The sequence below is a fragment of the Rhinolophus sinicus genome, chromosome X, assembly GCF_036562045.2.
Source record: "Rhinolophus sinicus isolate RSC01 chromosome X, ASM3656204v1, whole genome shotgun sequence".
In the NCBI taxonomy this organism is placed as follows: Eukaryota; Metazoa; Chordata; class Mammalia; order Chiroptera; family Rhinolophidae; genus Rhinolophus; species Rhinolophus sinicus.
Genome location: NC_133768.1, coordinates 55,151,969 through 55,176,374, shown reverse-complemented (window position 1 = coordinate 55,176,374; position 24,406 = coordinate 55,151,969). Strand labels below are relative to the sequence as shown.

General features: G+C 37.2%; 1 pseudogene; it reads left to right on the top strand.

The window, feature by feature from the left end:
* The first annotated feature begins 18,754 nt into the window (after nt 1-18,754).
* On the top strand, nt 18,755-19,194 carry LOC109437393 (ubiquitin-conjugating enzyme E2 D2; annotated as a pseudogene).
* The last annotated feature ends 5,212 nt before the right edge of the window (nt 19,195-24,406 follow it).

The following is a 24,406-nucleotide window of genomic DNA, read 5'->3' as shown; positions in this document are numbered from 1 at the left end:
ATGAGGAAACCAAATCACAAAGAGGTCAGATTGTCTCCCAACACTCACAGTGCTAGTTAATGACAGAGCCCAGACTATAAATCTGACTCAGTTGAGTCTCTTTTTCCACCCTGCCTGCCAATTCTAATATCCACATCCTGTGTAAACAGTAGTGTGACCCCAACAAAGAAAACCAAGTTATCAGGTTATTACAAGTGTGGCTAAAATAGAGTTATTTAGAATAGTAAGATGATGGGATTTACTTGCTCATAAAAAGAAAGACTGATAGGGCTAGTACCTTTCTACCTTCTTTTGAAGCAGGTATGCCTAGCTCCTCATTCAAAATACTGAATGGATGGATATACTGGAGATTCATTTGTTGTTTCTCTTTGGAGATCATAAAAAGCATATTTCTAACCCCAGTCAAGGAGGAAAAGAGACAATCAGATGATTCCATCTGATCCTTAAATTATGGTCATTCATTTCACTTAGACAATAATCCTCTTCTTTAATTCTAAATTCATTTCACACATCTGTATATTAATTAAAAAATACCTTTATACCACTTAGACATGAAAAATTACTTTTATTTTGGGTGGCTTAGCAGTAGAGGCATATTGCAGAAATGTACAGAATGATTTGTGAATCAATAGATGTTGCAAGAATCAATAGGTGTAGCTTGTGAAAGGTGTTATTATAAAAGTATTCTTATAAGCGAAGAAAGCAACCTTGAGATGGATAGTACAGGCACACAGAAATCAATAGGCATTCTACAGTTTTAAAAGTCCATTTCCATTCTGAGTTATTTTAGTGCATTTTCACCCAAAAATATGTGTAGCATGATTAGAAAGAATAGAAATGTCAGTCTTTCTATGATCTATTTAGTTTCTGAAATTTCACATTAGTTGCCAAATATTCTGAAACAAAATTTTTATGTTCTATAATTAACAATTGTAGTCCTTTTAAAATTGGAACTTGGTAAACATAATGAACTTTTCCTTCTGGACTAATAAGAGTAAATAGTGAAAAATATAGACAATCGATTTTATTTTACAGATAATTTAGTGTTTCTACCAGGTGAAGCTGAAATATCCAGACAGATATAAATATAGAAATTCCTTTTTTGGCCAGTAAGTTATTAGTGAAGCCTGGAACATCTGGGAGTCAGCTCCCATGTGAAATTAAAACAAAACAACAATAAAAGATTTATTTTAGCACATCTTTAGCCATTTTGCAATCCATTCATAGATAATGTAATTAAATCTGATTGTCATAAATGTTCATGTGGTACTCATCTCCACCAAAAGAAATAAAAGAAAGAAAAAATCCTCTACAATCTGTCATTAAATATAAGTTATAATGAAGCCTATAAAATTTCACCCCATCAAATACGGTTTAAAACAGCCCACTAGTTAGAAATTCTAATTTTAACCACTGTTAATGAGAAAAGAAAATTTTCCTCGTATTTTGGGTATTCGACCTACTTAACTGGACCTAACTAACAGTGAATCATTCTTTTTTATATGAATTTAAGTTGTTCTGGCACTGGCACCTATAGTATTTGGATGGGTGTGTGAGAGAGGATTAAATTAAACCTACCATATAATAACAAATTAATTATTTTAAGTTATAGTATATAATGCCCCCCATTACACTTGCCTTTTTAACTCTAATATACAAGGTGACGAGACTGACCATTAGATTACACACATCACAAAAGTGTCAGGTGAATGATGGAAATAGTACTGCTATATAATTCTAGTTCCCAGATATTGGTCCTCAGTTCTTTCTGTAAGAATCTCCCAGGAGTTGGTTAAAAATAAAATATCAGAGGCTGATATACTAGGCCTATAGTATGGTCCAGGAACCTCAATCAAACCAACCAATTCAGAGTCCATACCACCAACCACCTCCTTTATCAAACAATCACACATCAAGTGAAAATTCCCCTTGCCTTAAATCACTCAAGAGTTAGGTTTGGGACAACTAGGGATCATCTCTACAGCCAAGAGCCCACGGAAAACATATTCAAACTATCCAATCCTAAACTTATTCAGTATATCTACCTTGCCTCACCCATTTCTTCCCACAATAAATCCAATGAAGGCTCTAACCCATACCTTCCCCCATCTTCTTCTGCTTCTTGACCAACCCTGGTGCTTCCCTGTGTGGTGTGGCATGCTACCCTCTTTGGGAACTATAACAAACTATCTTTTCAATGGCGGTTTTTATCTCCTAATCTGCTATCCTTATCATGCATGATAAAAACAAACCCCAGGTACATTTTAATCCCAGGTACTCTGCATGATCTCTGCACCCCAAGTCACAGATATCTTAGTTCTTAATACAACGAACACTTTTTGTTATCGCTGAGTTTTGCGTACACTCTGCCCTCTGCCCAGAATGCTCTTCCCTCTCACTTCCTTAATGCAGTTCCTTCTCTTTAGTTCTCAAATGTCACCTCCTTAGAGAGATCTGTCCTGGTCATCCTATCTAAAAGAGGTTTCATTCTATTTTCCTCCATCTCAGATTCCTGTTTGTTTCCTTCATAACACTTATTATAATGCAATTTGCAATAATGAGGTTGTTTGGGTACTTACTTGATTTGGGGTCTGACTCCCCCCAATAGTAGAAGCTTGATGAGGACAGTGACTGCATCTATCTTGTTTATTATAGTGTCCTTAATGACTGAAACAATGTTTGACACATATGAATTCAATGAATATTTGTTTAATGAGCACCCACTATGTATAACATGAGGTTTGAAGCACACTGTCTCACTTAGACACCCTTAGAGTCCTATGGAGTTGTTTCTTTTATCCCTAATTTACAAATACAGGAACTGTGCATCAGACATAACACAGATGATCCAGCCTACTGTGTTGCATATGATTCCAAAATCTGTTTTCTTTACTGTACCAAGGGGTAAGTGTATAAAGGAGTGGCTGGGATGTTGAAACCATAGTGAGTAAAGAAAGGAGTAGCTGGAATGGGAAAGACACTACCCATTAGTACTCAGTCATTGTTGAATGACTGGAAGCATTGACCAGTAATTAGTTTTAAATAAATCTGATACCATAGATCCATAAAATTTATGGCATCCGTGAACCGAAATGTTCATCAACGGAGACTTTCGAAAACCAAGGTACCACTGTAGACCTGTTCAGATTATCTCTTTCTTCTTGTGTCAGTTATGGCAAACTGTGTCTTTCAAGAAATTGATCAATTTCAAAGAGGTTATCAAATTTGTGGGCATAGATTTGCTTATAATATTTCTTTATTATCCTTTTAATGTCAATCAGATCTGTAGTAATGTCTTCTTTTTCATTGATGATATTAGCAATTTGTGTCCTTTCTTTTTTTTTTTTTTTCTTACTTAAAGGTTTATATAGACTTCATTCATCTTTTCAAAGAACCAGCTTTTGGTTTCATTGATTTTTTTCTATTGATTTCCTGTTTTATTTTTTTTTATATTAAAGTTTATTGGGGTGACAATTGTTAGTAAAGTTACATAGATTTCAGGTGTACAACTCTGCAATACATCATCTATACATCACATTGTGTTCACCACCCAGAGTCAGTTCTCCTTCCATCACTATATATTGGATCCCTTTTGCCCTCATCTACCAGCCCCTTCCCCCTTCCCCTCTGGTAACCACTAAACTATTGCCTGTGTCTATGAGTTTTTGTTTCTTCATATATGTGTCTTGTTCTTTGGTTGTTATTGGTTTTATATACCACATATCAGTGAAATCATATGGCTCTCTGTTTTTTCTGCATGACTAATTATACTCAGCATAATAATCATAAGATCCATCCGTGTTGTCGCAAATGGTCCTATTTCATCTTTCTTTATGGCAGAATAGTATTCCATTGTGTATATATACCACAACTTCTTTATCCATTCATCTACCAAAGGACACTTTGGTTGTTTCTATGTCTTGGCTACTGTAAATAAAGTTGCAATGAACATTGGAGCACATATATCTTTACGGATAAATGTTTTCAGATTTTTTGGGGTAGATACCCAGGAGAGGGATTGCTGGGTCATATGGTAATTCTATTCGTAATTTTTTGAGGAACATCCACACTGCCTTCCATAACTGCTGCACCAGTCTGCATTCCCACCAACAGTGTATGAGGGTTCCTTTATCTCCACACTCGTTCTTATTTGTCTTGTTGATGATAGCCATTCTGACTGGGGTGAGGTGATATCTCATGGTAGTTTTTATTTGCATTTCTCTGATGATTAGTGATGTTGAGTATTTTTTTCATGCCTATTGACCATTTGTATGTCATCTTTGGAAAAGTGTCTCTTCAGGTCCTCTGCCCATTTTTTAATTGGATTGTTTGTTTTTTTGTTGTTGAGTTGTATGAGTTCCTTATATATTTTGGATATTAGCCCCTTATCAGAGGTGTTGTTTGCAAAAATCTTCTCCCATTCGATTGTTTGCCTCTTTATTTTGTTGATGGTTTCTTTTGCCGTGCAGAGGCTTTTTATTTTGACATGGTCTCATTCATTTATTTTAGCTTTTGCTTCCTTTGCCTTTGGAGTCAAATTCATAAAATGCTCTTTGAACCCAAGGTCCATAAGTTTAGTACCTATGTTTTCTTCTATGCAGTTTATTGTTTCAGGTCTTATGTTTAGGTCTTTGATCCATTTTGAGTTAATTTTGGTACACGGTGACAGATAGCAGTCTAGTTTCATTCTTTTGCATATGGCTTTCCAATTCTCCCAGCACCATTTATTGAAGAGGCTGTCTTTTCTCCATTGTATGTTTTTGGCATCTTTGTCAAAAATTATCTGTCCATATTTATGTGAGTTTATTTCTGGGTTCTCAATTCTATTCCATTGGTCTGTGTGTCTGTTTTTCTGCCAATACCATGCTGTTTTGATTATTGTTGCCCTGTAGTACAAGCTAAAGTCAGGGAGTGTGATACCTCCAGTATTGTTCTTTTTTCTTAGGATTGCTTTGGCTATTCAGGGTCTTTTGTGGTTCAATACAAATCTGATGATTTTTTTCTTCTAGTTCTTTTAAAAAATGCCATTGGGATTTGGTGGGGATTGCATTAAATCTGTATATTGCTTTGGATAATATGGCTATTTTAACTATGTTGATTCTTCCAATCCATGAACATGGAATGTCTTTCCAGTTCTTTGTGTCTTCTTCAATTTCTTTTAAAAATGTCTTATAGTTTTCAGTCTTTCACATCCTTGGTTAAGTTTATCCGGATATTTTATTCTTTTTGTTGCAATTAAAAAACGAATTTCTTTTTAAAAATTTCTTTTTCGGAGATTTTGCTGTTAGTATATAGTAATGCAATGGACTTTTGTACATTAATTTTGTAGATGGCAACTTTACTATATTAGTTTATTGTTTCTAATAACTTTTTGGTGGAGTCTTTAGGGTTTTCTATATATAGCATCGTGTCATGTCACCTGCAAAAAGAGACAATTTAACTTCTTCATTGCCAATTTGGATGATTTTATCTTTCTTTTGCCTGATTTCTCTGGCTGGGACTTCCAATACTATGTTGAAAAGCACAGGTGATAGGGGACAGCCCTGTCGTGTTCTTGAACGTAGAGCAAAGGGTTTCAGTTTTTCACCATTAATTATGATATTATCTGAGGGTTTGTCATATATGGTCTTTATTATGTTTAGGTATTTCCCTTCTATTCCTATTTTATTAAGTGTTTTCATCATAAATTGTTGTTGTATCTTGTCCAATGCTTTTTCTGTATCTATTGATATAATCATATGATTTTTGTCATTTTTTTTGTTTATGTAGTGTATTACATTGATCAATTTAAATATGTTGAGCCATCCTTGTGTCCCTGGGATGAACCCCACTTGGTTGTGATGTATAATCCTTTTAATGCATTGTTGCATTCGATTTCCTAGAATTTGTTTAGGATTTTTTCATCTGTATTCATCAGAAATATTGTTGTGTAGTTTTCTTTTTTTGTGTTATCCTTACCAGGTTTTGGTATCAGGGTAATGCTGGTCTCATAAAATGAGTTAGGGTGTATTGTCTCGTCTTCAATTTGTTGGAAGAGTTTGAGTAGGACAGGTATTAGATTCTCTTTGAATGTTTGGTAGAAGGCAATAGTGAAGCCATTAGTTCTTGGACTTTTGTTTTGGGGAAGGTTTCAAATGACTGATTCACTTTCCTTACTGTTGATTTGTCTATTTAGATTTTCCAATTCTTCATCATTCAGCCCAGGAAGGCTATATGTTTCTAAGAACTTGTCCATTTCTTCTAGGTTATTGAATTTAGTGGCGTATAGTCCTTCATAGTATTCTTGGATTATCCTTTGTATTTCTGTGACATCTGTGATAAATTCCTCTCTCTCATTTCTGATTTTTTTTTATGTCTTTTCTCTTTGTATTTTAGTGACTCTAGCCAAGGGTTTGTCAATTTTATTAATCTTTTCAAAGAACCAACTCTTTGTCGCTTTAATTTTTTCTATTGCCGTTTGTTTTCTATTTCATTCAGTTCTGCTCTGATTTTTATTATTTCCTTCCTTCTGCCTATTTTTGGTTTCTTTTGTTCTTTTTCTATTTCTTTAATGTGTAACATGAGGTTATTTATCTGGGATTTTCTTCTTTCTTGAGATAGGCCTGTAATGATATAAATTTCCCTCTTAAAACTGCTTTTGCTGCATCCCCAAAATTTTGGTAAGATATGTTTTCATTTCATTTGTTTCTATGTATCTTTTGATCTCTCCTCTTATTTCTTCTTTGACCCAGTCATTCTTTAAAAGTATGTTGTTTAATCTCCACATATTTGTGGTTTTTCCTGCTTTCTTTTTGCAGTTGATATCCAATTTCAAAGCCTTGTGATCAGAGAATATGCTTGGTATGATTTCAATCTTCTTAAATTTGCTGAGGCTTGTTTTATTTCTCAATATATGGTCAATCCCTGAGAATGTTCCCTGTAAACTAGAAAAGAGTGTATACTCTGATGTTCTAAGATGAAGTGCTCTATAAATGTCAATTATGTCCATTTCATCCAATGTGTCATTTAGGGCTGCTATTTATTTATTTTCTGTTTGGATGATCTATCCATAGCTGTCAATGATGTATTTAGGTCCCCTACTATAATTGTGTTTTGGTCAATTTCTCCCTTTAGTTCTGTTAGTAGTTGCTTTGTATACTTCAGTGCTCCCTGATTGGGGGCATAAATATTGATGACTGTTATGTCTTCTTGTTGTATAGTCCCCTTTATCATTATGAAATGTCCATCTTTGTCTCTTGTTACCTTTTTTATCCTGAAGTCTGTTTCATCTGATATTAGTATGACTACACTTGCTTTCCTTGGAATACCATTTGCTTGGGGGGTCAGTTTCAACCCTTCCACTTTGAGTCCATATTTATCCTTATAGCTGAGATGTGTCTCTTGGAGTCAGCATATGGTTTTGTTTAGTTTTTTGATCCAATCTGCTATTCTGTACCTTTTCATTGGTGAGGTCTGTCCATTTACATTCAGCATGATTATTGATATATGAGAATTTCCTATCATTCTATCTCTGGTTTTCTGGTAGGACTGTGTCTCCATTGTTTCTTTGCCTTTTTGTTGTTGTCTATTATTTCACTGTGGTGGTATTTTATGACTTTTCCCTCTATTTCTATTTTTATGTTATATATTTCAGTTCTGGGTGTTTGGTTTTTTTGTTGTTTTTTTCTGAGTGATTACCATTAAATTTATGTAAAAGAAAGTTTCATATTTAGAGTATCCCATTTTTTTTCAGTATGCTTACTTTCTCCATCCCCTAGTGCCAGTTCAGACCTTACTCTCTTCCCTTTCATGTTTTTGTTTCAAAACAAATCACCCCTATTTGTGCTATGAGTTGATTTCTGTACTGCAGTAACAAGTTGTCTTTTCCCTCTTTTTTTTAAGTGTTTTTTTTTTTTTCCTTCTTTACCCTGTATGTTATGTTTAAGTGTATAGTGTCCTATTTGGTGTAGAGATTGCCATTTCCTGCTTCTGTCTGTTCATGATACTACTCATGGTTTTGTATTATTTTACTTTTTTGTTTCAGGTCGAATAGTCTCCTTCAGTAATTCTTGTAGTTCAGCTCGTATGTTAGAAAAGTCCCTCAACTTCTGTGTGTCTGGAAATGTCTTTATTCCTCCATCATATCTAAAGGATATGTTTGCTGGATACATTAATCTTGGTTCATAATTTTTCTCTTTCAATCGTTTGAATATTTGATTCCACTCCCTCCTGGCTTGTAGAGTATCTGCTGAAAAACCTGATAATAATCTAATGGGCTTTCCTTTGTAAGTTATCATCTTCTTTTCCCTGGATGCCTTGAGGATTCTTTCTTTGTCTTTAATTTTTGACAGCTTCAATACAATGTTCCTTGGTGAAGGCCTGTTGGGGTTGAGGTAATTAGGTGTTCTATTTGCTTCTTGGATTCAAATATCTAGTTCTTTCCACAAGTTTGGAAGTTCTCATCAACTGTTCATTTTAATATACTCTCTGTTTCCTTCTCCTTTTCTTCTCCTTCTGGTATGCTCATTATTTTTATATTGCTCTTTCTGATGAAGTCAGGAAGTTCCAGTAGAGATCTTTCAATTCTTTTAACTTTCAAGTCTTTGTCTTCTTCGATTTGTGTCATTTCCAGATTTCTATCTGATGTCACTGATTCTTTCCTCCATCTGGTCAACTCTATTACCTAAGCTGGCTATTTCATTCTTCATTTCTTTAATTGAGTTCTTAACCTCTAAAAATTCCTGGTTCTTTTTTAAAATTTCAATCTTTGGTAAATTGTTCATTTTGTTCTTTGATTGTGTTTCTGAGTTCATCAAACTGCCTGTCTGTGTTTTCTTGCATCTCTTTGAGTTTTTTAAGAACTGCAATCTTGAATTCTCTGTCATTTAAGTCACATATTTCCATGTCTTTAAGTTCATTTTCTGGAGACTTTTCATTTTTTTTCTGAGCTGTCTTTTACCTTGGTTATCCATGGCAATTAATGAATTATTATTTCTCTTCCTAGGCATCTACAGGAGTGGGTTCTGCAACAGGTTGATAGGAAGAGGTCTTTCTTTTGTTTTGCTGTAGGTGTTCGTAGAATGTTTTATTTTTTTCTCCAACTGTAGCATTTTATTCTCTGTCACATTGTAGTGTTATATTTTCTCTTCACTTTTCGAGCTTCTCACACAGTGGGGTGATTCCCTGGAAGGTGGGCTTCTCCTCTGCAAATAGGTCACATGCATCACAAGGCACCACCTCCATGGGGGGATGTGGAGAGCTTCTGAAGTTCCAGAGCTCTTCCTGCACCAGTTTCAGAGCCTGTGTATTTCCGCGGCTCTCTTTACTCTTGCAGGGTTCCACCCAGATAGGTGGTACCTGGGGTAGTGTGGGTTGTGAGAGGTGGCCCACAGCAATGGTGGCAACCACCAGCACAGCCAGTCCTTCACCCAAGGCTCCGTCCCCTTCTCCAGTGCTTGTTTGGCTGCAAATCCATGGTTGCAGGCCACAGTTCTCAGAAGTGCAAATATTCACTTATTTTGATTTGACACTGCTAGTGTTCCGCTTCTAGCACTGGGAGGGTGGGAGTGGGGCGAGCTCTGGGAGGATGGGAAGGGGGTGGCTAGGTTCCGTGCCTGTGCCTTCTGTCCTCTGCTGGGCAGTGAGGGCTTAAACTGCCACTTTCACACTTCTTCCCTCAGTCTTTGCTCCGAGGTCTCTGCCATGAGCGTTGGGTTCAGCTATGTTATATGCTGATCCCTGAGGCAGGACTGTGGGTCACAAGCAGAGCACTAGCAGTCTGAATTCTTCCCTCTCCCATGATTGCGGTAGTTTCGGAATGCAGGGAGCTCGGAGCTCTGTGCTCCAGTCTGTGTCCTGCACCTGCATGGGCCATGTCTCCGTACTTCCTGCTTCCCTCCTCCTGGCTCGCCCAATTTGCCCACCTCTAGATGATTTCAGTTGTGCCCCTCTTAGTCTTGTATGTCTCCTGCACAGGAAATCCTTTGTGGAATTATAGTTGTTCAATTTGTTGTAAATTCCAGGGGAGATTTCAAGAGGCTAACCTCACACCACCATTTTTATGACATAATTCAATTTCCTGTTTTCAATTTCATTGATTTCTTCTCTAATTCTTATTAACTTTTCTTCTGCTAATTTTGGATTTGATTTATTCCCTTGTTTTGTTTCCTAAGGTAACTTAGATTAATGATTTTAGATCTTTCTTTGTTTCTAATATCTGCATTAAATACTACAAATTTTTCTCTAAGTACTGATTTTGCTGCATTGAACAAATTCTGATAAGTTGTGTTTTCACGTTAATCTACCTAAAATATTTTCTAATTTCTTTTGAGATTTCTTCTTTGACCCTTGTGTTACTTAAGAATGTAATATTTAAATTGCTAAACATTTGGGAAATTCCATTTATCTTTCTGTTATTGATTTCTAATTTAATTCCATTGTGGTCTGAGAGCAGACATTATATGGTTTCTATTCTTTTAAATTTTTTAAGGTGTTTTTTATTACCCAGAATGTGGTCTGTCTTAGGGTTTGCCCTGTGTGAATGTGGAAGAATGTGTATTTTGTTGTGCTTGAATGAAGTAGTCCATAGATGTCAATTATATCCAATTGATTGATGACATTGTTGAGTTCAACTATGTCCTTACTAATTATCTGCCTGCTGGATCTATCCATTTCTGGTAGATAGGTGTTGAAGTCTCCAACGATCATAGTGTATTTCTCTATTTCTTCTTGCAGTTCTATCGCTTTTGCCTCATGTAGTCTGGTACACTGTTGTTAGGTGCATACATGTTAAAGATTATTATATCTTCTCAGAGAATTGACCTCTTTATTATTATGTAATACTCTTTATCCCTGATAGCTTTCCTTGATTTGAAGTCTGCTCTGCCTGAAATTAATATAGCTACTCCTGCTTTCTTTTGATTAATGTTAACATCATGTATTTTTCTTTATCCATTTACTTTTAAACTACATGTGATTTTATACTTAAAGTTGGTTTCTTTTAGACAATATATAATGGGGTCTTGCTTTTTGATTCACCAAATCTCTGTATTTTAATTGGTGCATTTAGATCATGGATGTGCAAAGTGACTTTTTATAATTTGAACTTAGTTGGCTTTATTTAATTTTTATATATTATTAAAATTAAAATGTATTGGATGGCAAAGATTAGTAAAATTACATAGATTGGGCAATCAGTGGGCTCAATGTTTGGAGCACAGTGCTCGTACATCAAGGTCGCTGGTTCAATTCCCACATGGGCCAGTGACAGGCGGCAGCTTGGGCTTGGAGCTGAGCCACTGGTATGTGGCTAGTTAGCTCAGTGGTTGGAGCACAGTGATCATGGCACTGGTTCGATTCCCATATAAGCCGGTGAGCTGCGCCCTCCTCAACTGGATTGAGGACGGCGACTTGACCTGGAGCTGAGCTGCACCCTCCACAACTAGATTGAAAGCAATGACTTGAAATGGAGCTGATGGGTCCTGGAGAAATACACTGTTCTCCAATATTCCCCAATTAAAAACAAAAAATACATAGGTTTCAAGTGTACTATTCTGTAATACATCATCTATATATCAAATTGTGTGTTCACCACCCAGAGTCAATTCTCCTTCCATCACCATAAATCATAGTGATCATTGATCCAGTTGGATGAATATCTACCATATTCATTACATTTTCTATTTGTTGCCCTTGTTCCTTTATGATAATTTTATCTTCCACTCTTTTTCTGTGTGTTATGGTTTTAATTGAACATTTTATGGAATCCCATTTTATCTCCTTTTTTAGCAAGTTGGTTATACTTTTTTTTAAATATATTTTTGTGGTTTCCCTAGCGTTCATAATATACATTTTCTGCTAATCCAAGTGCACTTTCAAAGAACACTATACCATTTTGTGCATAATGTGAGTACCTTATAAAAAATAATTCTAATTCTAATTCTTCCCTTCTGTCCTGTCCCCTATCTTATATCACTTCATTCATTCCATTCAGATTATAGATAGATAGATTTTACATATATATATATATATATATATATATATATATATATATATGTATATTATAGATAGGTAGATTATATATATATATATATATATATATATATATATATATATATATATCTCCAAAAAATGTATACACATTTTAAGAAAGGAAAAAAAATTAAAATTGTAATACTCAATATACACCAATAAAAAAAGATGAATACAAGCCACGTTTGACTTCTACAATTACAAGAGGTGCTCAAAGTGGTTACCATCAGCATCCACACATTTCTGATTATGGCAAATTACTGCTTGAGCAACATTGACCAAAATGTCCACTTGTATACATTTTTTTGGCACCCCCAGTGTGTGTGTGTGTGTGTGTGTGTGTGTGTGTGTGTGTGTTATACATATATATATATATATATATATATATATATATATATATATATATTCCATATATATGGAGAGAGAGAGAGAGAGATTTAAATACATTGCTGGCATTAATATTTTGAACAGTATTATCTGTCATCTGTTGGCTCAATTAATAAGAAAAAATAATGTTTTTATTTTACCATCACTTTTTCCTCTCTTTGATGCACTTCCTGCTTTGTGTATTGTAAGTTTCTGACCTATATTATATTTCTTCTCTCTAAAGAATTTCTTTTAACATTTCTTGCAGGGCAAGGCTAACAAATTCCCTTAATTTTTATTTCTCTGGGAAAATCTTTCTTTTTCCTTAACTTTTGAAGAATAATTTTGCAGGTTACAAAATTCTAGGTTAAGGATTTCTTTTCTTTCAACACATTAAATATTTCATTCCACTCTCTTCTTGCTTTCATGGTTACCGAGCAGAAGTCAGATGTAATTCTTATCTTTGTCCCTTGATAGTTAAGGTTTTTTCAATCTGGTGACTTCTTCTAGAACTTTAAAAAAAAATCTTTGATTTTCTTTAATGTGAAAATGATATGAGTAGATGTAGTTATTTTGGCATTTGTCCTGCTTGATGTTCTCTGAGTTTCCTGGATCAGTGATTTGGTGTCTGACATTAATATGGAGAAATTCTCAATTATTGTTTCAAATATTTATTTTTCTTCTCCTTCTGCTATTCCCATTACATATATGTTACACAGTGTGCATTTGTCCCACAGTTCTTGGATATTCTGTTGTGTTGTTTTCAATTTTTGTAATCTTTGCTTTTTTGTTTTTAAGGATCTTATTTTCATATCTTTTAGCTTCGAGATTCTTTCCTCAACCTTCTTCTCTTTACCACTGAGCCCATCAAAGGCATTCTTCATTTCTGTTACACAGTTTTTTTTTAATTTTTTGCATGTCCTTTTGGTTCCTATTTAGGGATTCTTTCTCTCTGCAAACATTGCCCATATCTTTTTGCATGTTGTGTACTTTTTCATTAGTAATCCTTAGCATGTTAATGATGGTTGTTGTAAAATTCCAATCTGATAATTCTAATACCTTTGCCATGTCTGGTTCTGATGCTTTATCTGTCTCTACAAAGTCAGTTTTTTGCCTATTGGTATGCCTTGTAATTTTTCTTTCATAGCTAGAAATGAGGTACCAGGTAAATTTTATATATATATATATATAATATATATAATATATATGTATATTTCAAGAGAAAGAAAGAGAGAGAATGAGAGAGAAAGAGAGATTTATAATAAAGAATTGGCTCACCTGATTATGGAGGCTGACAACTCCTGACATCTGCAGTCACCAATCTAGAGCTCCAGGAGAGCTGATGATACAGTTCCAGTCTGAATACCAGCAAGCTTAAGAACCAGAAAGAGCCAGTGTTTCAGTATGAATCCAAAGTTAGAGAAAAAAAAGCCCCAGGTCAAAAGCAAAGAAGCAAGGTTTGTCCCTTCTTACTTACAGGAGAGTCAACCTTTTTGTTCCATTCGGGCTTTCAACTGATTGGATGAGGCCGATGCATATTAGAAAGAATAATCTGCTTTATTCAGTTTGCTGATTTAAATGTTAATCCCATCCAGAAACATCCTCACAGACACACCCAAAATAAATAATGTTTGTCCAAATGTCCAAATGTCTGGTTACTTCATGGTTCAGTCATGTTGACACAGAAAATTAAACATTGTATCTATATCATCTATATATCTATGTCTATATCACGTCTCATATTTGCTTTTGTTTCTCTGGAGAACCCTGATTAATATAGTTTTTAGTACTGGGCATTGGGGTGTTGCTATAACAATAACGTAAAATTGTGGACTTGACTTTGGAATTGCATAATGAGTAGAAGCTAGAAGAATTTTGAGGAACATGATAGAAAAAACTTAGATTGTGTTGAAAATACCATTGAAATATGGATGGAAAGAAGAGTATGGTAAAGGAAGCTTCTATCATGTTCGAGAATACATATATCATCACGAACAGAATGTTGGTTGAAATATGATGTTAAAGGAGTTTCTGTTGAGCTTTTTGAAAGAAATGCGGAGCCAGTTATTGGACACTGAAGGAAACGCAATCCTGATTGTAAATTGGCAAAAGTGTGGCTTAGTTTGTGCCCTGCTGTTGGTTGGAAAGTAGAACTTGTAAATGACGAACTTAGACATTAAGCTGAGATTTCCAAGCAAAGTGTGGAATGTGCAGCCTGGTTTCTCCTTGCTACTTATATTAAAATATGAGAAGAATGAGATAAATTGAGGATACAAGTGTTAAGCCAAAAAGACTCAGAACTTCATGATTTGAAAAATTCTTAGCATGTCCAGATAGCATGCTCTGGGCCAAATGTATAACAGTAAAAGCTTTTGCTAAAAAAAAATTAGGTGTATGACTCCTGGATCCAATCAATCATGTCAGTAGAAGCCAAGAATAAAGGTGAGGTTATCTAGGAAGGATCTGCAGAATTCTGTGGTGTAATGGCATGGATCCCCTTGACATATGTAGAAGTCTGACAAGGTTTTTAAGACTGTTATATCTGGAGAACTGCAAGCTCGAATCAAAGGGGACAGAAACAGGATGAAACGTAGAAAGGCTCAGGTATTCTACATGTGAGAAACAGACTGATAGTTCTAGATCTACTCAGATACAAACATGAGCTGTCCTTAAAGAAAAAGAATCAGTACAAAGACAGAGCCGTGAATGTAGAGGCAGAGAAGCTAGAAAGACAGAAATAGGCAGGGACTGACATAGTCTCCTTGGGCCCAGAGGATGGATTGAGGCAAAGAGGATAATTTTCAGGCCATGGAAACTAATGTGCTTTTTCCTTCTGAGTTTCAAATTTGTCTGAGACCAGTGGCTCCTTTATTTCTCCTTTTCATAATGAAAATGTCTATCCCATACCTGCCTGCTCCATCAGTTTTCTTTTTTTTTTCTTTTTGGATGAGCCAAGTAAAGAGTAAACAGGAGCGGGCTTATGAGCTGGCAAGATGGGACTGTCAAGGAGTTAACAGAAGCAAGCTTGTAAGCTGGCAGGAGCAAGCTTAAACATTAACTGCTTGGCTCTGACTCCCCTGGCCAGCACTGCATCTACAAGCTGACAAGCACCTTACATCCATCACAGGTGGGAACAGAACAGTTCCCAGTCACAACAGCAACCCCCTGGAAGCTGACATCCATCATAGATTGGAACAGGACAGTTCCCAGGAGAAGACAATTGTAACGGCAGCCCCCCTGCATGCTGACAAGCACTCTACATCCTGCTTAGAAAAATATAAAACCCCCGCACTCCTTCTCATCGGTGCAGCTGTCCCCCATCAGACTCTGCCTTGGCTAAACTTTTGCCAGTCTCTCTCTCTCTCTCTCTCTCTCCCCCCACCCCCTAACTTTCAATAAATCTTTTCTCTGGATACTCTTGTAGAATCTTGTAAATTCTTTTGTATTCTGTGAATGACCAGGGGTTAATTCTACTCCAAAACATTGTCTTTTGTTTTGTTTTGTTTTAAAAAACACATAACTTGTTTTCTGTTTCACAGGTCCACAGATAAAGAGACATTTTGCCTCAAGGTAAATCAGACCCCAAATCTAACTTATACCTGATTTGGAGTATTTAAATCATGAGACTTGGAAATTTTGGGTTGATGATATTTAGATGAGATTTTGGACTTAGTGTTAATACCAGGATGGATTAAGACTCTTGGGAAAGTTAGAATGGGCTGAATTTATTTTGCACATGGGACAGATGTGACTTTTGAGAGGCAAAGGGCAGGCTCTACTGGGTTGAGAAGTATTCTCCCCAAATTATGTCTACCTGGAGCCTCAGAATGTGACCTTGCTTGGAAATATAGTCTTTGCAGATGTAATCAAGTTGAGATGAGATCATCCTGGATTTGGGTTGGCACTAAACCCAAAGACTGGTGTTCTTAATAGGAGAGGGAGATCTGGAGACAGAATCACAGACGGGGAAGAAGTCCACATGAAGATTGAGGCAGAGACTGAAATGATGCAGCCACAAACCAAAGGGCAACAAGGATTGCCAGGAACCACCAAAGCTAGGAGGAGGCAAGGGCAGATTCTTCCCTAGAGCCTTCAAGAGAGAGCAGCAGCCTGATAACCCCTTGATTTCAGATTTCTTGCCTAAAGAACTATGAGAAAATAAATTCCTGTTGTTGAAAGCCACTCAGTTTGTGTTACTTTGTATAGCAGCTGTGAGATACTAAAAAAGAAGGTGTAAATCTGTAAATTACTGCACATTAACAGTTTTACTCAAATAATATTTATTTCACTGGTGAAAATACACACACAAATTAATTCTGCTTTCAGATTAAAATGTATATAGATATAGATGATATAGATATATTCATAGATATATATTCATAGATATATATATATAGAGAGAGAGAGAGATATAAAATTAGATGATAGATAGATAGATAGATAGATAGATAGATAGATAGATAGATGCATCTTAATCTAAATTCAGAATCAATTAATCCATCAAATATGAGCTTCCATTTCTTACTTAGCTTCTTGGGAAATGTAATCATTGCCGCAAAAGATTTGTCAGCTTCTCAACTTTTCAGACAGGACTAGGAAATATAAACTTCCTGTGAGTGAAATAAGTCCATTCATTTTACAAAAAGCAGGGAAGAACATGTCTTAGTATAACACAATCATAAAATATTTGTAACTTTACTACAGCATTCAGAATACAAATCGGCGCAGTCTTTCTTTTCCCTTTTTGCTTCTTCCTCTCTCATGTATTGTCTGGTTTACTATAGAAGTCACAGTTTTTAAGACTGGTCAGTGTGAATGAGTGGTAGGGGACCAGATGCTCTGCATTCTCTGGATTTCACTGTTGTAAAAAACACAGAGAGGCTGTGGCAATGCTCCAGACTCAAGGAGACTAGACAGAACAACTAAAGGCAGTACACCTGATCTGAGATTGGATCCTGTACTGGGAAGGTTTCTAAATAAGTTTTAGGGACAGTATTTGTCAATTGACAAAACTGGAATATGTTGATGAAACTGGAATACAGATATTAAAGTATTGTATCAATATTAAATTCACTGTTTAATAGATACCTGATAGACTATGGGTTTCTTTTCCTTCCTTCCTACATCTTTTCCAGTCAATTATTCAAAAATTAAATTGGTTTTAGCTCCAAATTTAATCTATGAAGGCTTTAATTTTTCATATAAAATTTATGAAAATGTTATAAAATGTTACTTCAAAAGTGATAAAAGTATGTTACCATGTTAAATTTACTAAAGTTGATTATGTAAGAGAATGTCTCTTTTAGGAAACACACATGAAAGTATCTGGGAGTAAAGGGCCATAATGCATGTAGCTTAGTGTGTGTGTGTGTGTGTGTGTGTGTGTGTGTGTGTGTGTGTGTGTGTCGAGAGAGAGAGAGAGAGAGAGAGAGAGAGAGAGAGAGAGAGAGAGAGAACCAGAGCGAAAATGGAAGAGAAATTAGGTTAAGGCCAAAGGGCCAATGAGGTAAAGTGGTAAGGGCTGGTGAATCTGGGTGAGTGAGGGTTGGCAGGAATTCATTGAACTGTTCCTATTTATTCATATAACTCTCAGCAGTGGGTGGTGCCTGTGACCCAACTTGCCTAGCCACAGCGTGAGCACTGAGTTAGCCAGGCAGCCTGGGCTCACTCCCACCTCCAACCTCCGCCACCCCACCCCCTTCACCCCCTTCCATGCCTCCTGCCCTCTGCCCCATTCAATACCCCAATCTGGTCCTTCCTCCCAAACCCTCCACCCTCTCTCCTCCATTCCCTGCCCTCTCTCTATACTGTCCCCACCTCCAATTCCTCCTCACCACCCCCTCCACTCTCTCACCCCTCTACCCTAAACCCTAGCCCACGCCCCGCAACCCCGAGGGACACACCCTTGGTGATACTATGCCTGTGTGATCAGCACGGCCCCTGTGACCTCACAGAGCAGATACCCTCCTCTCTCTGGGGCCTCAATGTCAGTGGAAGGGGTGAGCGCCAGGACAGCCAGCCTAGAACTGGAGCAGCGGTGTCACCAGCAGTTGTGTTTCCAGGAAGTGTGGCACTAAGGCAGCCAGGCCTCTGAGCGGTGGTGTCTGAGGCTCAGGACAACTCAGAGTTGGCCGCAGCTGCGGGCCAGAGGTGTCCAGTACCCTATCAGGTCCAGTCGACCTTCCAACTGCCCTCCCCCTCAGTCCCTCTCTCTGCCGCTGTCCCCTTCTCCGGATGCCCCTTTCAGCCCCTAAGCCGGCCCTCAGCCCAACCACCAGTGGATTCGGTCAGTTGCTGCTCCCCCCACCCTGTGATCTCTGCTGAGGTCTTCTACCTGTCACCGGGTGTTGTGACAAGGATTGGCCATGGGTCACAGATGATGGCCCTAAAGCACATCTATAAGGAGCTCCTCGACCTTTCACCCTCCCTCCCCAGTGCTCAGCAGGGCCAGTGGGGGAAGACATGTTCCACTGGCAGGCTACTATAAAGAGACCCAACGACAGCCCCTACCAGGGAGGGGTCTTCTTCCTAAAGATCCAGTTTCCACCCAATTACCCCTACAAACCACCCAAGATCACATTCACCATGCAAATTTACCATCCGAACATTAACAGAAGCAGAAGCGTCAGTCTGGACATCCTTGGACCTGAGTGGTTGCCCACACTGACCATTTCCAAAATACTGTTGACCATATACACCCTGTTGTGCGACCCCAGCCCAGAGGATCCTTTGGCTCCAAAAATTGTGAAGTTCTACACAAAGGACAGGCAGCAGTACAACAGACTAGCTCAAGAATGGACTCAGAAATATGCCATGTGATTTAATACTGTCACCAAATAAAGTTAGCAGCTCAATTGGTTGTCTTTTGGCTATTATCTGTGAAGTGATGTTTCCTGTCTTCATGGGCACTCGTCATACACCCTCCAAATCAGGGTGTGTATGGAGGGGGTGTAGGGAGTGTGGGGGTGAGGGACGGATGGGGTGGGGCAAGGTTGGGGGGATGGGAGAGAGTGAGACAGACCAGTTTTAATCTATTTTGCTAAAAGTTTTCTTTACTTATTTAGGATTGGGAAGGCAAGAACAAGGGAGTGGTGTCTTTAGAATGAGGAAAGCAGTTCCACCAATCAGTGGGATAATTTCTAATATGGAGTCTTTTAGAACTGATAATGGTGAGGGAAAACTAGGTGAAGATTACAAAGCTAGTTATTTATTCACTTTATTCCAAAGAACCTGTGTCTTCAGTTTGGTTTGGTTTTTGACCAAGTTAATATTAATCCATATCCTCTATTTTGAGGTCCGGGTTTAACTGCCCAATAATGAAATGTATTAGAAGTTCTCACAAAATAAAATGGTGTGTTTTGTTCCCCGACTTCTCCACCTCCCATGCCTCAATTCCCACCTTTTGACTGCTCTGCCTCTTTCCCACATTCTGAGTTGTAGGCTGCTCCTCGACACATACCTACTAGGTCTGGTCTTATTTTCTCAAGAACTGTGTAAAATCTGAGATTTTATCCAATTTGCAAGCCTACACATGAGCCAGTCAGTTTCATGGAGGCTGGCAGAATGTCACAGTTCTGGGTTAGAGACAGGACTTTCTTAGTCATGGCCCAGCAGGCAGCATGAGCTTCACTGACGCCAGCTCCCCAAGACTCAAGAGGGAGATGTGTGGCAGACCACGTGGGTGCTGCTCACACAGTGAGTTTGTGTCACAGCTGAACAACCGCAAGCTTGGGAACCTCCCAGACTTTGAAAGGGGAATTTTAGAAAACCTGACCAAACTTTGCCCCAAAGAGAGATAGTATCTTAACCTGCTCAGGAAACAAGTTTGTCCTCTGCCCTGGAGGGAGTTCTGTCTTCCGAGGCTGTTTGCTATACAGATGTACTTGAAACAATAGTCTAGGACAAATGCTGTCACAAGACACGTACAAACACCATGGAGAATTGCACCCAACAGTCTTAACTGCTTGGATCTATATGGTTGTAAAGGTAAAAATTAATTTTATGAAAATACTTGTGTGTATTGAAAAACAATCAATTTCTCCTTTAGAACTTGTACATTCAGGAATGATTAATCAGTGTAATAAGCAGATTACTACCATCAAAACCTTTCAAAACACTTTATAATATACTCTTTGTAAGGAGTGAGAAAAAATTATAATTTTAAGTATAAACATGAAAACATCAGTGGCTTAAGACTTTTTAAGTATATGAAAATAAGTCTGTAAATATATAGAAATTTTTTGTTTCCACATCAAAGGTACTAATCCCTCCAATGTAAAACTTCCTTTTACCTGTACATTCAGGCAGTGCTGCCAAATAGGAATGTTGTATATTTGCACTATCCAATACAGTATCCACTAGCCAATATAGCCATTGATGTGCGACCAGGCAACTGAATTATTTATTTTGTTCAATTTAAATTTAATTAAAATATTAAACAAATTGCATTGAAATAAGCATGTATGGCCAGTAGCTACTGTATGATGAAATTGGAGCTTAAGGTAGAGCATTTGTGTGTTTGATTTTAGTGTAATTTAGGGAGTTGATAACATAGTTGATAATGTACCAGAGGTGGAAGAATTTACCACGGACCTTACCAGGACTGAGCTGAGACTCTGAAAAAGCAGAGAGAATGTGGAGTGAAGGCAGTAGGGGAGTCCTAAAAGATTAAGTGATGCTTTAGCTATTATGCAAGAAACTGAGGATTTTAGGGACATGGGAATATTTTTTTCTTTTTCTTTCTTTTTTCTCCCTAATGATGGATTTAATTTTCATAATCAATAGCAGTGTGGAAAAAGCATGGGCATTTGAAGCAAAAACATGTGTTTTAATCCAGGCCGACCAGTAACTGGTTGTGTAACCCTAAACAAGTTACTTAACCCCTACAAACCCTACTTTCTTCAAGTACTAAATGAGGATATTATTAGCTACAAGACTTCCTAGACTTTTGAAAATAAGATGACGTATGAAAAACACAAAACTTGTACCATTGAATACATATTCAATAATGGGAGTTGTCATTACTATTTCTCCTCATTATATGTATTATTTTCAGAAAAACGCGTGCTGGGCAGCCAGCAAGATGGTTTGACTGGCCAAATCTATATTTTTGAAATTCCTAGGATCCCTTGGGGAGAAGGCAGGCACTATGAGAATCTGTGAACTGAATTGATTTGGGAATTCATGAAAGGGTGCGTTGACAAGGATGTCACACAAAATATCTACCCTCCCCCAACTTTTTTTTTTTTTTTTAGAAACACGCATAAACTTTAGAGTACGTGGAAATCAATTTGAAGGCTGGTTGAAAATGCAGATTTCTGAGTCCCACCTGTAGAATGGTCCAGTAATCTGCATTTACAATCATCAAAAATGATTTTTAAGCAGGTGAAAAATTAGTACCCTTTGATCGACAGTGGATTTCATTGCACTTCTTATTGGGTTATTATTAGTTAACAAATTAGGGTGAGAATCTATATTAATGAAGATTTCCAACATTTAATGCATTTTGACTTAGTTACCAGCATACCTCTTTCTTAAGTGATTTTTTTTACATAAAAATATTTTTATTAACTTTACTGGCAATACTTAAACCCATTTATGGTTATAAACATGGCTTAAATACTTTCTAGCTTTGCAAATAAGAGACTTTGAACTATTCAGCCTTGTTACAGATTGCATGAAAGGCAGGAATTAAGTGTACCCTTAGAGTCATCAAATGAGTACAACTAATGATTAAATTATTTTGAAAATATCTGAGTGAGCTCTTGAAAAGAATATGGTTTTCCAGTAAAATATCAATTGCAGTTCTCTTGTTCTCTTTACATATTGTCACTAACTATAGGAAGTAATGTTTGTTGTTGTTGTTTTACTAAATCTGTAAAAACTGTTACTCAATTCTGTTTGGAAATCTTTCAGTAGGACTGTTCTAAGAATTGAGACTGTGGATTACATTTTTATAAAATTTAAAGATTCTTTTGATGGTGGGATAGAACAAACTAATCTTAGATGAAAGACAGAACTCTTTGTTACTTAGTTACAAAGTAGACAAGGCTGCCACACAGGGAATTGCACCTGGGACAGGGTAACAAGGGGCAGTTCAAGTGTGGCAAGTGGAGGTGGGGTTAGCTAAGTTTTCCAGGCTTCTTGTGGAATGGCTAAACTCAACGCTTTCCCAGGTTCCTGAGCATAGAGGCTGTCCCAACTTCCCTGATACCTAGCTCCGGAGTGTGGAAGCCTGATGAAAAGGATGGTTGGGGCAGGGGCTTAGCAAACTTAGTGAAGGAGAACTGAAAGTTTTTAGGCGTGACTTCGGAACTGGATTAAAGCAGCATTTATAAAATATTGTATTATATTAACCTTTTCCCTCCTCCCCTCAAATTTACCTTAGATAACTGTGAAAGCAGCTTCACAAGCATTTAATGCTAATAGTAAGGGACAAAAAAATAGCAGGGATTTCCACACCATAGTAAGAAAGTTAAACCTTAATTGAGCGTATCATATTTGATAAGCATTTTGTGAAGTGTTAATACATGTCTTCTCTACTCCTGTTCAACTAGAGATACCAAAAGCCACCCAATTCTGGCATGAAGAATGGAAGGGGTTGTAGTATTAGGTAATTGTACCTGAGTTAAATCTTGAGGTATGAGTAAGATTTCATTAAGTGGACAAAGGACAGAAAGGGCATTATGGGTATAAGGAACGTACACAAAGATACAAAAGCATGAAAAAGTTTATTGTGGCTTTTCACTCACATTCTATATGACTACACCACAAATTATTGGAGAGGTAGGTAGAGGCCTGAATGTGCATGGCCTAACATGCCATGCTAAAGACAAGTTTAGACTTGATCCTATAAATGACAAAGAACAATTAAATAATTTGAATTGGGGAGTGACATGGTCATATTTGCATTCTGTCATTCAGAAGACAGAATGGAAATCAGATTGCAAGAGTCGGGTTAAATACAGATACCAGATGGGAAGGTATTTTGAGACTCCACATGAGAGATAATTTGATCTGAACGTAAGGAATGTTAATAAAGATGCAGAAGACAGGACAGACAGGAAAGATTTTTCAAATATAGAATTGATAAGATTAGGATTTTGGTTTCATGGCAGGTTGGAGGGTGGCATGTGCAAAGATATGTAAAACAACACTTCTCAAAGCGAGGTCTCAGGACTCTTGGGGCATTGGAACCTTACAGGCAGTATGCATGGTCCTCCCTTTTCTAATTACAGGTCTGTGTGAGGCCAGATTTGCTTCACATACTTCATCCCAACAATAGTTTACAATAGGTTACATGCAGAAGCAGACATGAGAAGGCCACTGTCTTCATTAAGCCAGAAAATAAAGATTTGTAAACATGTGAAAAATGTCACTTCTCTCACTAAATATTGCTAATTTTCTTTAAAAAATAAGTTATTTATATTAACATGTAATGTGCTTATTGTTATTTTAGAATAATAGTTTTGAAATTTCTGTCTTAATTTTTAATATGCAAATGTCAATACATATGACTCACTTAAAAAATTGTTTGAGGTTCAAGGACAGCAGAATGTGCCACCCCAAAATATGCCACTTTGGCATGTGGAGCTGAAGGTAACAGAGACCTGACAGACTCGAGAAAAGCTTTTATCCTTTCCCTTAACTGCCTAAAAGAAATTAGAAAGGGGTCCTGTATCAGGAAGAGAGTTATTACTAGGGATAATTCTTTATATCTGTGAGACTTATGTGATGGCAGGGCAAACATGTGCTTGCCATACATTTCCTCTTCATCTTGCTGTGAATTGCCTCCCTTCCTTTTGAAGCCCCAGGCCCTTATCCCCTTCCTTATCTGCCTGGCTGCCCTCAGGTCTCATATCTTTGTGAGGCCCCTTAGTTACAAAAATGTCTCCTGTCAGTCTGTCTTTTTATTACAGGGCAGTCTCAGCAAAAAACCTAGAAGGGTAGAGGGAAAATCAATTCCCTGTGCCCACAGGGTTGTCAATACTCTTCAACAGTGTAAAAGGGTCCTGAGGCCAAAAAGTTTGAG